The 12,991-nt window shown below is 43.7% G+C and overlaps 8 non-coding genes across 8 annotated transcripts; all 8 read right to left on the reverse strand.

Moving 5' to 3' along the window:
* Window positions 1–873: 873 nt before the first annotated feature.
* Window positions 874–957, reverse strand: TRNAL-UAA (transfer RNA leucine (anticodon UAA)). Its single transcript has one exon. It is a non-coding gene; the product is annotated as a tRNA-Leu (tRNA).
* A 3,645-nt stretch (window positions 958–4,602) lies between these two features.
* Window positions 4,603–4,686, reverse strand: TRNAL-UAA (transfer RNA leucine (anticodon UAA)). Its single transcript has one exon. It is a non-coding gene; the product is annotated as a tRNA-Leu (tRNA).
* Window positions 4,687–5,550: 864 nt separating this feature from the next.
* On the reverse strand, window positions 5,551–5,634 carry TRNAL-UAA (transfer RNA leucine (anticodon UAA)). Its single transcript has one exon. It is a non-coding gene; the product is annotated as a tRNA-Leu (tRNA).
* A 143-nt stretch (window positions 5,635–5,777) lies between these two features.
* TRNAL-UAA (transfer RNA leucine (anticodon UAA)) lies at window positions 5,778–5,861 on the reverse strand. Its single transcript has one exon. It is a non-coding gene; the product is annotated as a tRNA-Leu (tRNA).
* Window positions 5,862–6,725: 864 nt separating this feature from the next.
* On the reverse strand, window positions 6,726–6,809 carry TRNAL-UAA (transfer RNA leucine (anticodon UAA)). The gene has a single exon. It is a non-coding gene; the product is annotated as a tRNA-Leu (tRNA).
* Window positions 6,810–9,538: 2,729 nt separating this feature from the next.
* TRNAL-UAA (transfer RNA leucine (anticodon UAA)) lies at window positions 9,539–9,622 on the reverse strand. The gene has a single exon. It is a non-coding gene; the product is annotated as a tRNA-Leu (tRNA).
* A 1,320-nt stretch (window positions 9,623–10,942) lies between these two features.
* TRNAL-UAA (transfer RNA leucine (anticodon UAA)) lies at window positions 10,943–11,026 on the reverse strand. The gene has a single exon. It is a non-coding gene; the product is annotated as a tRNA-Leu (tRNA).
* Window positions 11,027–12,345: 1,319 nt separating this feature from the next.
* TRNAL-UAA (transfer RNA leucine (anticodon UAA)) lies at window positions 12,346–12,429 on the reverse strand. The gene has a single exon. It is a non-coding gene; the product is annotated as a tRNA-Leu (tRNA).
* Window positions 12,430–12,991: the final 562 nt, after the last annotated feature.

Consider the following 12,991-nt stretch of genomic DNA (forward strand, 5'->3'; position numbering starts at 1 on the left):
CATCCTGACACACTTTGAGTCGTTTTCCTTGAAAATGAAGCTGTAGTACAACCTCGAAATACCTCTCAGAGTTCTATGCTCCATGAAGCCACTCCCTAGTTACCAAACTAGAGAACCCTTGCCTGAGTATGATATATTTGTTATTAAAATGAAACAATTCGTTGTCAGAAGTGGGGTTCGAACCCACGCCCTCATACGAGAATGAGAGCTTAAATCTGACGTCATAGAACACTTGGCCATCCTGACACGCACTGAAACGTTTTCCTTAAAAACGAAGCTATAGTACAACCCCGAAATACCTCTCAGAGTTCTATGTTCCATGAAGCCACTCCCTATTTGCTATACTAGAGAACCCTTTCCTAACTAGGAGATATATGTTATTAAAATGAAACGATTCGTGGTCAAAAGTGTGGTTCGAACCCACGCCCTCATACGGGGATCAGAGCTTAAATCTGAAGCCTTAGACCACTCGGCCATCCTGACACGCTCTGTCTCGTTTTCCTTGAAAATGAAAATATAGTACAACCCCGAAATACCTCTCAAAGTTCGATGCTCCTTAAAGTCCCTCCCTAGTTGCCAAACTGGAGAACCCTTGCCTGAGTATGATATATATGTTATTAAAATAAAACAATTCGTGGTCAGAAGGGGGGTTCAAACCCACGCCCTCATACGAGGATCAGAGCTTAAATCTGACGCCTTAGACCACTCGGCCATCCTGACACGCTCTGAATCGTTTTCCTTGAAAATGAAGCTATAGTACAACCCCGAAATACCTCTCAAAGTTCTATGCTCCCTAAAGTCCCTCCCTAGTTGCCAAACTAGAGAACCCTTGCCTGAGTATGATATATATGTTATTAAAATGAAACAATTCGTTGTCAGAAGTGGGGTTCGAACCCACGCCCTCATACGAGGATCAGAGCTTAAATCTGACGCCTTAGACCACTTGGCCATCCTGACACGCTCTTAAACGTTTTCCTTGAAAATGAAGCTATAGTACAACCCCGAAATACCTCTCAGAATTCTATGCTCCATGAAGCCACTCCCTAGTTGCCATACTAGAGAACCCTTTCCTGACTAGGAGATATATGTTATTAAAATAAAACAATTCGTGGTCAAAAGTGTGGTTCGAACCCACGCCCTCATACGAGGATCAGAGCTTAAATCTGACGTCTTAGACCACTCGGCCATCCTGACACACTTTGAGTCGTTTTCCTTGAAAATGAAGCTGTAGTACAACCTCGAAATACCTCTCAGAGTTCTATGCTCCATGAAGCCACTCCCTAGTTACCAAACTAGAGAACCCTTGCCTGAGTATGATATATTTGTTATTAAAATGAAACAATTCGTTGTCAGAAGTGGGGTTCGAACCCACGCCCTCATACGAGAATGAGAGCTTAAATCTGACGTCATAGAACACTTGGCCATCCTGACACGCACTGAAACGTTTTCCTTAAAAACGAAGCTATAGTACAACCCCGAAATACCTCTCAGAGTTCTATGTTCCATGAAGCCACTCCCTATTTGCTATACTAGAGAACCCTTTCCTAACTAGGAGATATATGTTATTAAAATGAAACGATTCGTGGTCAAAAGTGTGGTTTGAACCCACGCCCTCATACGAGGATCAGAGCTTAAATCTGACGTCTTAGACCACTCAGCCATCCTGACACGCTCTGAATCGTTTTCCTTTAAAATGAAGCTATAGTACAACCCCGAAATGCCTCTCAAAGTTCTATGCTCCATAAAGTCCCTCCCTAGTTGCCAAACTAGAGAACCCTTTCCTAAGTATGATATTAAATGAAGCAATTCGTTGCCAGAAGTGGGGTTCGAACCCACGCCCTCATACGAGAATGAGAGCTTAAATCTGACGTCTTAGACCACTCGGCCATCCTGACACGCACTGAAACGTTTTCCTCAAAAATGAAGCTATAGTACAACCCCGAAATACCTCTCTGAGTTCTATGCTCCATGAAGCCACTCCCTAGTTGCCATACTAGAGAACCCTTTCCTGAGTATGAGATATATTTTATTAAAATGAAATAACTCGTTGTCAGAAGTGTGGTTCGAACCCACGCCCTCATACGGGGATCAGAGCTTAAATCTGACGTCTTAGACCACTCGGCCATCCTGACACGCACTGAAATGTTTTCCTTAAATAGAAGCTATAGTACAACCCCGAAATACCTCTCTGAGTTCTATGCTCCATGAAGCCACTCCCTAGTTGCCATACTAGAGAAACCTTTCCTGAGTATGAGATATATTTTATTAAAATGAAATAACTCGTTGTCAAAAGTGTGGTTCGAACCCACGCCCTCATACGGGGATCAGAGCTTAAATCTGACGCCTTAGACCACTTGGCCATCCTGACACGCTCTTAAACGTTTTCCTTGAAAATGAAGCTATAGTACAACCCCGAAATACCTCTCTGAGTTCTATGCTCCATGAAGCCACTCCCTAGTTGCCATACTAGAGAACCCTTTCCTGACTAGGATATATATGTTATTAAAATAAAACAATTCGTGGTCAAAAGTGTGGTTCGAACCCACGGCCTCATACGAGGATCAGAGCTTAAATCTGACGTCTTAGACCACTCGGCCATCCTGACACGCTCTTAAACGTTTCCCCCCCGAAATACCTCTCTCAGTTCTATGCTCCATGAAGCCAGTCCCTAGTTGCCAAACTAGAGAACCCTTTCCTGAGTATGATATGTATGTTATTAAAATGAAACAATTCGTTGTCAGAAGTGGGGTTCGAACCCACGCCCTCATACAAGGATCAGAGCTTAAATCTGACGTCTTAGACCACTTGGCCATCCTGACACGCTCTTGAACGTTTTCCTTGAAAACGAAGCTATAGTACAACCCCGAAATACCTCTCAGAGTTCTATGCTCCATGAAGCCACTCCCTAGTTGCCATACTAGAGAACCCTTTCCTGACTAGGAGATATATGTTATTAAAATAAAACAATTCGTGGTCAAAAGTGTGGTTCGAACCCACGCCCTCATACGAGGATTTGAGCTTAAATCTGACGTCATAGACCACTCGGCCATCCTGACACGCACTGAAACGTTTTCCTTAAATAGAAGCTATAGTACAACCCCGAAATACCTCTCTGAGTTCTATGCTCCATGAAGCCACTCCCTAGTTGCCATACTAGAGAACCCTTTCCTGAGTATGAGATATATTTTATTAAAATGAAATAACTTGTTGTCAGAAGTGTGGTTCCAACCCACGCCATCATACGGGGATCAGAGCTTAAATCTGACGCCTTAGACCACTCGGCCATCCTGACACGCTTTGAGTCGTTTTCCTTGAAAATGAAGCTGTAGTACAACCCCGAAATACCTCTGAGAGTTCTATGCTCCCTAAAGTCCCTCCCTAGTTGCCAAACTGGAGAACCCTTTCCTGAGTATGATATTAAAATGAAACAATTCGTTGTCAGAAGTGGGGTTCGAACCCACGCCCTCATACGAGAATGAGAGCTTAAATCTGACGTCATAGACCACTCGGCCATCCTGACACGCACTGAAACGTTTTCCTTAAAAACGAAGCTATAGTACAACCCCGAAATACCTCTCAGAGTTCTATGCTCCATGAAGCCACTCCCTAGTTGCCATACTAGAGAACCCTTTCCTGAGTATGAGATATATTATTTTAAAATGAAATAACTCGTTGTCAGAAGTTTGGTTCGAACCCACGCCCTCATACGGGGATCAGAGCTTAAATCTGACGCCTTAGACCACTCGCCCATCCTGACACGCTCTGATTCGTTTACCTTGAAAATGAAGCTGTAGTACAACCCCGAAATACCTCTCAGAGTTCTATGCTCCATAAAGCCACTCCCTAGTTGCCAAACTAGAGAACCCTTTCCTGAGTATGATATTAAATGAAACAATTCGTTGTCAGAAGTGGGGTTCGAACCCACGCCCTCATACGAGAATGAGAGCTTAAATCTGACGTCATAGAAGACTTGGCCATCCTGACACGCACTGAAACGTTTTCCTTAAAAACGAAGCTATAGTACAACCCCGAAATACCTCTCAGAGTTCTATGCTCCATGAAGCCACTCCCTAGTTGCCATACTAGAGAACCCTTTCCTGAGTATGAGATATATTTTATTAAAATGAAATAACTCGTTGTCAGAAGTGTGGTTCGAACCCACGCCCTCATACGGGGATCAGAGCTTAAATCTGACGCCTTAGACCACTTGGCCATCCTGACACGCTCCTAAACGTTTTCCTTAAAAACGAAGCTATAGTACAACCCCGAAATACCTCTCTGAGTTCTATGCTCCATGAAGCCACTCCCTAGTTGCCATACTAGAGAACCCTTTCCTGACTAGGATATATATGTTATTAAAATAAAACAATTCGTGGTCAAAAGTGTGGTTCGAACCCACGCCCTCATACGAGGATCAGAGCTTAAATCTAACGTCTTAGACCACTCGGCCATCCTGACACACTTTGAGTCGTTTTCCTTGAAAATGAAGCTGTAGTACAACCCCGCAATACCTCTCAGAGTTCTATGCTCCCTAAAGTCCCTCCCTAGTTGCCAAACTAGAGAACCCTTTCCTGAGTATGATATTAAAATGAAACAAATCGTTGTCAGAAGTGGGGTTCGAACCCACGCCCTCATACGAGGATCAGAGCTTAAATCTGACGCCTTAGACCACTTGGCCATCCTGACACGCTCTTAAACGTTTTCCTTGAAAATGAAGCTATAGTACAACCCCGAAATACCTCTCTGAGTTCTATGCTCCATGAAGCCACTCCCTAGTTGCCATACTAGAGAACCCTTTCCTGAGTATGAGATCTATGTTATTAAAATAAAACAATTCGTGGTCAAAAGTGTGGTTCGAACCCACGCTCTCATAGGAGGATCAGAGCTTAAATCTGACGTCTTAGACCACTCGGCCATCCTGACACGGACTGAAACGTTTTCCTTAAAAATGAAGCTATAGTACAACCCCGAAATACCTCTCAGACTTCTATGCTCCATGAAGCCACTCCCTAGTTGCCATACTAGAGAACCCTTTCCTGAGTATGAGATATATTTTATTAAAATGAAATAACTCGTTGTCAGAAGTGTGGTTCGAACCCACGCCCTCATACGGGGATCAGAGCTTAAATCTGACGCCTTAGACCACTCGGCCATCCTGACACACTTTGAGTCGTTTTCCTTGAAAATGAAGCTGTAGTACAACCTCGAAATACCTCTCAGAGTTCTGTGCTCCATGAAGCCACTCCCTAGTTACCAAACTAGAGAACCCTTGCCTGAGTATGATATATTTGTTATTAAAATGAAACAATTCGTTGTCAGAAGTGGGGTTCGAACCCACGCCCTCATACGAGTATCAGAGCTTAAATCTGACGTCTTAGACCACTCGGCCATCCTGACACGCACTGAAACGTTTTCCTTAAAAATGAAGCTATAGTACAACCCCGAAAAACCTCACATAGTTCTATGCTCCATGAAGCCACTCCCTAGTTGCCATACTAGAGAACCCTTTCCTGAGTATGATATGTATGTTATTAAAATGAAACAATTCGTTGTCAGAAGTGGGGTTCGAACCCACGCCCTCATACGAGGATCAGAGCTTAAATCTGACGCCTTAGACCACTCGGCCATCCTGACACGCACTGAAACGTTTTCCTTGAAAAGAAGCTATAGTAAAACCCCGAAATACCTCTCAAAGTTCTATGCTCCATAAAGTCCCTCCGCAGTTGCCAAACTAGAGAACCTTTTCCTGAGTATGATATTAAAATGAAACAATTCGTTGTCAGAAGTGGGGTTCGAACCCACGCCCTCATACGAGGATCAGAGCTTAAATCTGACGCCTTAGACCACTTGGCCATCCTGACACGCTCTGAAACGTTTTCCTTGAAAATGAAGCTATAGTACAACCCCGAAATACCTCTCAGAGTTATATGCTCCATGAAGCCACTCCCTAGTTGCCATACTAGAGAACCCTTTCCTGACTAGGAGATATATGTTATTAAAATGAAACAATTCGTGGTCAAAAGTGTGGTTCGAACCCTCGCCCTCATACGGGGATCAGAGCTTAAATCTGACGCCTTAGACCACTCGGCCATCCTGACACGCACTGAAACGTTTTCCTTAAAAATGAAGCTATATTACAACCCCGAAATAGCACTCTGAGTTCTATGCTCCAAAAAGCCACTCCCTAGTTGCCAAACTAGAGAACCCTTTCCTGAGTATGATATGTATGTTATTAAACTGAACCAATTCGTTGTTGAAAGAGGGGTTCGAACCCACGCCCTCATACGAGGATCAGAGCTTAAATCTGACGCCTTAGACCACTCGGCCATCCTGACACGCTCTGAATCGTTTTCCTTGAAAACGAAGCTATAGTACAACCCCGAAATACCTCTCAGAGTTCTATGCTCCATGAAGCCACTCCCTAGTTGCCATACTAGAGAACCCTTTCCTGAGTATGGGATATATTATTTTAAAATGAAATAACTCGTTGTCAGAAGTTTGGTTCGAACCCACGCCCTTATACGGGGATCAGAGCTTAAATCTGACGCCTAAGACCACTCGGCCATCCTGACACCCTCTGTCTCGTTTTCCTTGAAAATGAAGCTATAGTACAACCCCGAAATACCTCTCAAAGTTCGATGCTCCTTAAAGTCCCTCCCTAGTTGCCAAACTGGAGAACCCTTGCCTGAGTATGATATATATGTTATTAAAATAAAACAATTCGTTGTCAGAAGTGGGGTTCGAACCCACGCCCTCATACGAGGATCAGAGCTTAAATCTGACGCCTTAGACCACTCGGCCATCCTGACACGCTCTTAATCGTTTTCCTTGAAAATGAAGCTATAGTACAACCCCGAAATACCTCTCAAAGTTCTATGCTCCCTAAAGTCCCTCCCTAGTTGCCAAACTAGAGAACCCTTTCCTGACTAGGAGATATATGTTATTAAAATAAAGCAATTCGTGGTCAAAAGTGTGGTTCGAACCCACGCTCTCATAGGAGTATCAGATCTTAAATCTGACGTCTTAGACCACTCGGCCATCCTGACACGCACTGAAACGTTTTCCTTAAAAATGAAGCTATAGTACAACCCCGAAAAACCTCTCTGAGTTCTATGCTCCATGAAGCCACTCCCTAGTTGCCATACTAGAGAACCCTTTCCTGAATATGAGATATATTTTATTAAAATGAAATAACTGATTGTCAGAAGTGTGGTTCGAACCCACACCCTCATACGGGGATCAGAGCTTAAATCTGACGCCTTAGACCACTCGGCCATCCTGACACGCTTTGAGTCGTTTTCCTTGAAAATGAAGCTGTAGTACAACCACGAAATACCTCTCAGAGTTCTATGCTCCCTAAAGTCCCTCCCTAGTTGCCAAACTAGAGAACCCTTTCCTGAGTATGGTATTAAAATGAAACAATTCCTTGTCAGAAGTGGGGATCGAACCCACCCCCTCATACGAGAATGAGAGCTTAAATCTGACGTCATAGACCACTCGGCCATCCTGACACGCACTGAAACGTTTTCCTTAAATAGAAGCTATAGTACAACCCCGAAATACCTCTCTGAGTTCTATGCTCCATGAAGCCACTCCCTAGTTGCCATACTAGAGAACCCTTTCCTGAGTATGAGATATATTTTATTAAAATGAAATAACTTGTTGTCAGAAGTGTGGTTCCAACCCACGCCATCATACGGAGATCAGAGCTTAAATCTGACGCCTTAGACCACTCGGCCATCCTGACACGCTTTGAGTCGTTTTCCTTGAAAATGAAGCTGTAGTACAACCCCGAAATACCTCTGAGAGTTCTATGCTCCCTAAAGTCCCTCCCTAGTTGCCAAACTGGAGAACCCTTTCCTGAGTATGATATTAAAATGAAACAATTCGTTGTCAGAAGTGGGGTTCGAACCCACGCCCTCATACGAGAATGAGAGCTTAAATCTGACGTCATAGACCACTCGGCCATCCTGACACGCACTGAAACGTTTTCCTTAAAAACGAAGCTATAGTACAACCCCGAAATACCTCTCAGAGTTCTATGCTCCATGAAGCCACTCCCTAGTTGCCATACTAGAGAACCCTTTCCTGAGTATGAGATATATTATTTTAAAATGAAATAACTCGTTGTCAGAAGTTTGGTTCGAACCCACGCCCTCATACGGGGATCAGAGCTTAAATCTGACGCCTTAGACCACTCGCCCATCCTGACACGCTCTGATTCGTTTACCTTGAAAATGAAGCTGTAGTACAACCCCGAAATACCTCTCAGAGTTCTATGCTCCATAAAGCCACTCCCTAGTTGCCAAACTAGAGAACCCTTTCCTGAGTATGATATTAAATGAAACAATTCGTTGTCAGAAGTGGGGTTCGAACCCACGCCCTCATACGAGAATGAGAGCTTAAATCTGACGTCATAGAAGACTTGGCCATCCTGACACGCACTGAAACGTTTTCCTTAAAAACGAAGCTATAGTACAACCCCGAAATACCTCTCAGAGTTCTATGCTCCATGAAGCCACTCCCTAGTTGCCATACTAGAGAACCCTTTCCTGAGTATGAGATATATTTTATTAAAATGAAATAACTCGTTGTCAGAAGTGTGGTTCGAACCCATGCCCTCATACGGGGATCAGAGCTTAAATCTGACGCCTTAGACCACTTGGCCATCCTGACACGCTCCTAAACGTTTTCCTTGAAAATGAAGCTATAGTACAACCCCGAAATACCTCTGAGTTCTATGCTCCATGAAGCCACTCCCTAGTTGCCATACTAGAGAACCCTTTCCTGACTAGGAGATATATGTTATTAAAATGAAACAATTCGTGGTCAAAAGTGTGGTTCGAACCCACGCCCTCATACGGGGATCAGAGCTTAAATCTGACGCCTTAGACCACTCGGCCATCCTGACACGCACTGAAACGTTTTCCTTAAAAATGAAGCTATATTACAACCCCGAAATAGCACTCTGAGTTCTATGCTCCATAAAGCCACTCCCTAGTTGCCAAACTAGAGAACCCTTTCCTGAGTATGATATGTATGTTATTAAACTGAAACAATTCGTTGTTGAAAGTGGGGTTCGAACCCACGCCCTCATACGAGGATCAGAGCTTAAATCTGACGCCTTAGACCACTCGGCCATCCTGACACGCTCTGAATCGTTTTCCTTGAAAACGAAGCTATAGTACAACCCCGAAATACCTCTCAGAGTTCTATGCTCCATGAAGCCACTCCCTAGTTGCCATACTAGAGAACCCTTTCCTGAGTATGGGATATATTATTTTAAAATGAAATAACTCGTTGTCAGAAGTTTGGTTCGAACCCACGCCCTTATACGGGGATCAGAGCTTAAATCTGACGCCTAAGACCACTCGGCCATCCTGACACGCTCTGTCTCGTTTTCCTTGAAAATGAAGCTATAGTACAACCCCGAAATACCTCTCAAAGTTCGATGCTCCTTAAAGTCCCTCCCTAGTTGCCAAACTGGAGAACCCTTGCCTGAGTATGATATATATGTTATTAAAATAAAACAATTCGTTGTCAGAAGTGGGGTTCGAACCCACGCCCTCATACGAGGATCAGAGCTTAAATCTGACGCCTTAGACCACTCGGCCATCCTGACCCGCTCTTAATCGTTTTCCTTGAAAATGAAGCTATAGTACAACCCCGAAATACCTCTCAAAGTTCTATGCTCCCTAAAGTCCCTCCCTAGTTGCCAAACTAGAGAACCCTTTCCTGACTAGGAGATATATGTTATTAAAATAAAGCAATTCGTGGTCAAAAGTGTGGTTCGAACCCACGCTCTCATAGGAGTATCAGATCTTAAATCTGACGTCTTAGACCACTCGGCCATCCTGACACGCACTGAAACGTTTTCCTTAAAAATGAAGCTATAGTACAACCCCGAAAAACCTCTCTGAGTTCTATGCTCCATGAAGCCACTCCCTAGTTGCCATACTAGAGAACCCTTTCCTGAATATGAGATATATTTTATTAAAATGAAATAACTGATTGTCAGAAGTGTGGTTCGAACCCACACCCTCATACGGGGATCAGAGCTTAAATCTGACGCCTTAGACCACTCGGCCATCCTGACACGCTTTGAGTCGTTTTCCTTGAAAATGAAGCTGTAGTACAACCACGAAATACCTCTCAGAGTTCTATGCTCCCTAAAGTCCCTCCCTAGTTGCCAAACTAGAGAACCCTTTCCTGAGTATGGTATTAAAATGAAACAATTCCTTGTCAGAAGTGGGGATCGAACCCACCCCCTCATACGAGAATGAGAGCTTAAATCTGACGTCATAGACCACTCGGCCATCCTGACACTTACTGAAACGTTTTCCTTAAAAACGAAGCTATAGTACAACCCCGAAATACCTCTCAGAGTTCTATGCTCCATGAAGCCACTCCCTAGTTGCCATACTAGAGAACCCTTTCCTGAGTATGAGATATATTATTTTAAAATGAAATAACTCGTTGTCAGAAGTTTGGTTCGAACCCACGCCCTCATACGGGGATCAGAGCTTAAATCTGACGCCTTAGACCACTCGGCCATCCTGACACGCTTTGAGTCGTTTTCCTTGAAAATGAAGCTGTAGTACAACCCCGAAATACCTCTCAGAGTTCTATGATCCATGAAGCCACTCCCTACTTGCCATACTAGAGAACCCTTTCCTGAGTATGAGATATATTTTATTAAAATGAAATAACTCGTTGTCAGAAGTGTGGATCGAACCCACGCCCTCATACGGGGATCAGAGCTTAAATCTGACGCCTTAGACCACTTGTCCATCCTTACACGCTCTGAATCGTTTTCCTTGAAAATGAAGCTATAGTACAACCCCGAAATACCTCTCAAAGCTCTATGCTCCATAAAGTCCCTCCGTAGTTGCCAAACTAGAGAACCTTTTCCTGAGTATGATATTAAAATGAAACAATTCGTTGTCAGAAGTGGGGTTCGAACCCACGCCCTCATACGAGGATCAGAGCTTAAATCTGACACCTTAGACCACTCGGCCATCCTGATACGCTCTGGAACGTTTTCCTTGAAAATAAAGCTATAGTACAACCCCGAAATACCTCTCGGAGTTCTATGTTCCATGAAGCCACTCCCTAGTTGCTATACTAGAGAACCCTTTCCTAACTAGGATATATATGTTATTAAAATGAAACAATTCGTGGTCAAAAGTGTGGTTCGAGCCCACGCCCTCATACGAGGATCAGAGCTTAAATCTGACGTCTTAAACCACTCAGCAATCCTGACACGCTCTGAATCATTTTCCTTGAAAATGAAGCTATAGTACAACCCCGAAATACCTCTCAGAGGTCTATGCTCCATGAAGCCACTCCCTAGTTGCCATACTAGAGAACCCTTTCCTGACTAGGAGATATATGTTATTAAAATAAAACAATTCGTGGTCAAAAGTGTGGTTCGAGCCCACGCTCTCATAGGAGGATCAGAGCTTAAATCTGACGTCTTAGACCACTCGGCCATCCTGACACGCACTGAAACGTTTTCCTTAAAAATGAAGCTATAGTACAACCCCGAAAAACCTCTCTGAGTTCTATGCTCCATGAAGCCACTCCCTAGTTGCCATACTAGAGAACCCTTTCCTGAATATGAGATATATTTTATTAAAATGAAATAACTCGTTGTCAGAAGTGTGGTTCGAACCCACGCCCTCATACGGGGATCAGAGCTTAAATCTGACGCCTTAGACCACTCGGCCATCCTGACACGCTTTGAGTCATTTTCCTTGAAAATGAAGCTGTAGTACAACCACGAAATACCTCTCAGAGTTCTATGCTCCCTAAAGTCCCTCCCTAGTTGCCAAACTAGAGAACCCTTTCCTGAGTATGATATTAAAATGAAACAATTCGTTGTCAGAAGTGGGGTTCGAACCCACGTCCTCATACGAGAATGAGAGCTTAAATCTGACGTCATAGACCACTCGGCCATCCTGACACTTACTCAAACGTTTTGCTTAAAAACGAAGCTATAGTACAACCCCGAACTACCTCTCAGAGTTCTACGCTCCATGAAGCCACTCCCTAGTTGCTATACTAGAGAACCCTTTCCTGACTAGGAGATATATGTTATTAAAATGAAACAATTCGTGGTCAAAAGTGTGGTTCGAAGCCACGCCCTCATACGAGGATCAGAGCTTAAATCTGACGTCTTAGACCACTCGGCCATCCTGACACGCCTTGAATCGTTTTCCTTGAAAATGAAGCTATAGTACAACCCCGAAATACCTCTCAAAGTTCTATGCTCCATAAAGTCCCTCCCTAGTTGCCAAACTAGAGAACCCTTTCCAAAGTATGATATTAAATGAAACAATTCGTTGTCAGAAGTGGGGTTCGAACCCACGCCCTCATACGAGGATCAGAGCTTAAATCTGACGCCTTAGACCACTCGGCCATCCTGACACGCACTGAAACGTTTTCCTTGAAAATGAAACTATAGTACAACCCCGAAATACCTCTCATAGTTCTATGCTCCATGAAGCCACTCCCTAGTTGCCATACTAGAGAACCCTTTCCTGAGTATGAGATATATTTTATTAAAATGTAATAATTCGTTGTCAGAAGTGTGGTTCGAACCCACGCCCTCATACGGGGATCAGAGCTTAAATCTGACGCCTTAGACCACTCTGCCATCCTGACACGCACTGAAACGTTTTCCTTGAAAATGAAGTACAACCCCGAAATACCTCTCATAGTTCTATGCTCCATGAAGCCACACCCTAGTTGCCATACTAGAGAACCCTTTCCTGAGCCCCAGTAGCACGTTAAGTTCCAATAACAGTCGGGATAGAGTCCCAGCAGTCGGGCTAGAGACGTACAATTTTGAAATTTTATTAGGGACCAAAGAAACTTGTCGGCCAACATAGTTTTTCAGAGTATTTCTACAAAATTATTTGGGCTAATTTTATGCGGTCGTCCTACACTCCTTTTGTTGGCCATAATTTTGAGAATTACAGTCCAACAA

This window comes from Phalangium opilio, unplaced genomic scaffold (assembly GCF_054372755.1).
Source record: "Phalangium opilio isolate 3A_F unplaced genomic scaffold, DU_Popi_V2 ptg000077l_1, whole genome shotgun sequence".
In the NCBI taxonomy this organism is placed as follows: domain Eukaryota; kingdom Metazoa; phylum Arthropoda; class Arachnida; order Opiliones; family Phalangiidae; genus Phalangium; species Phalangium opilio.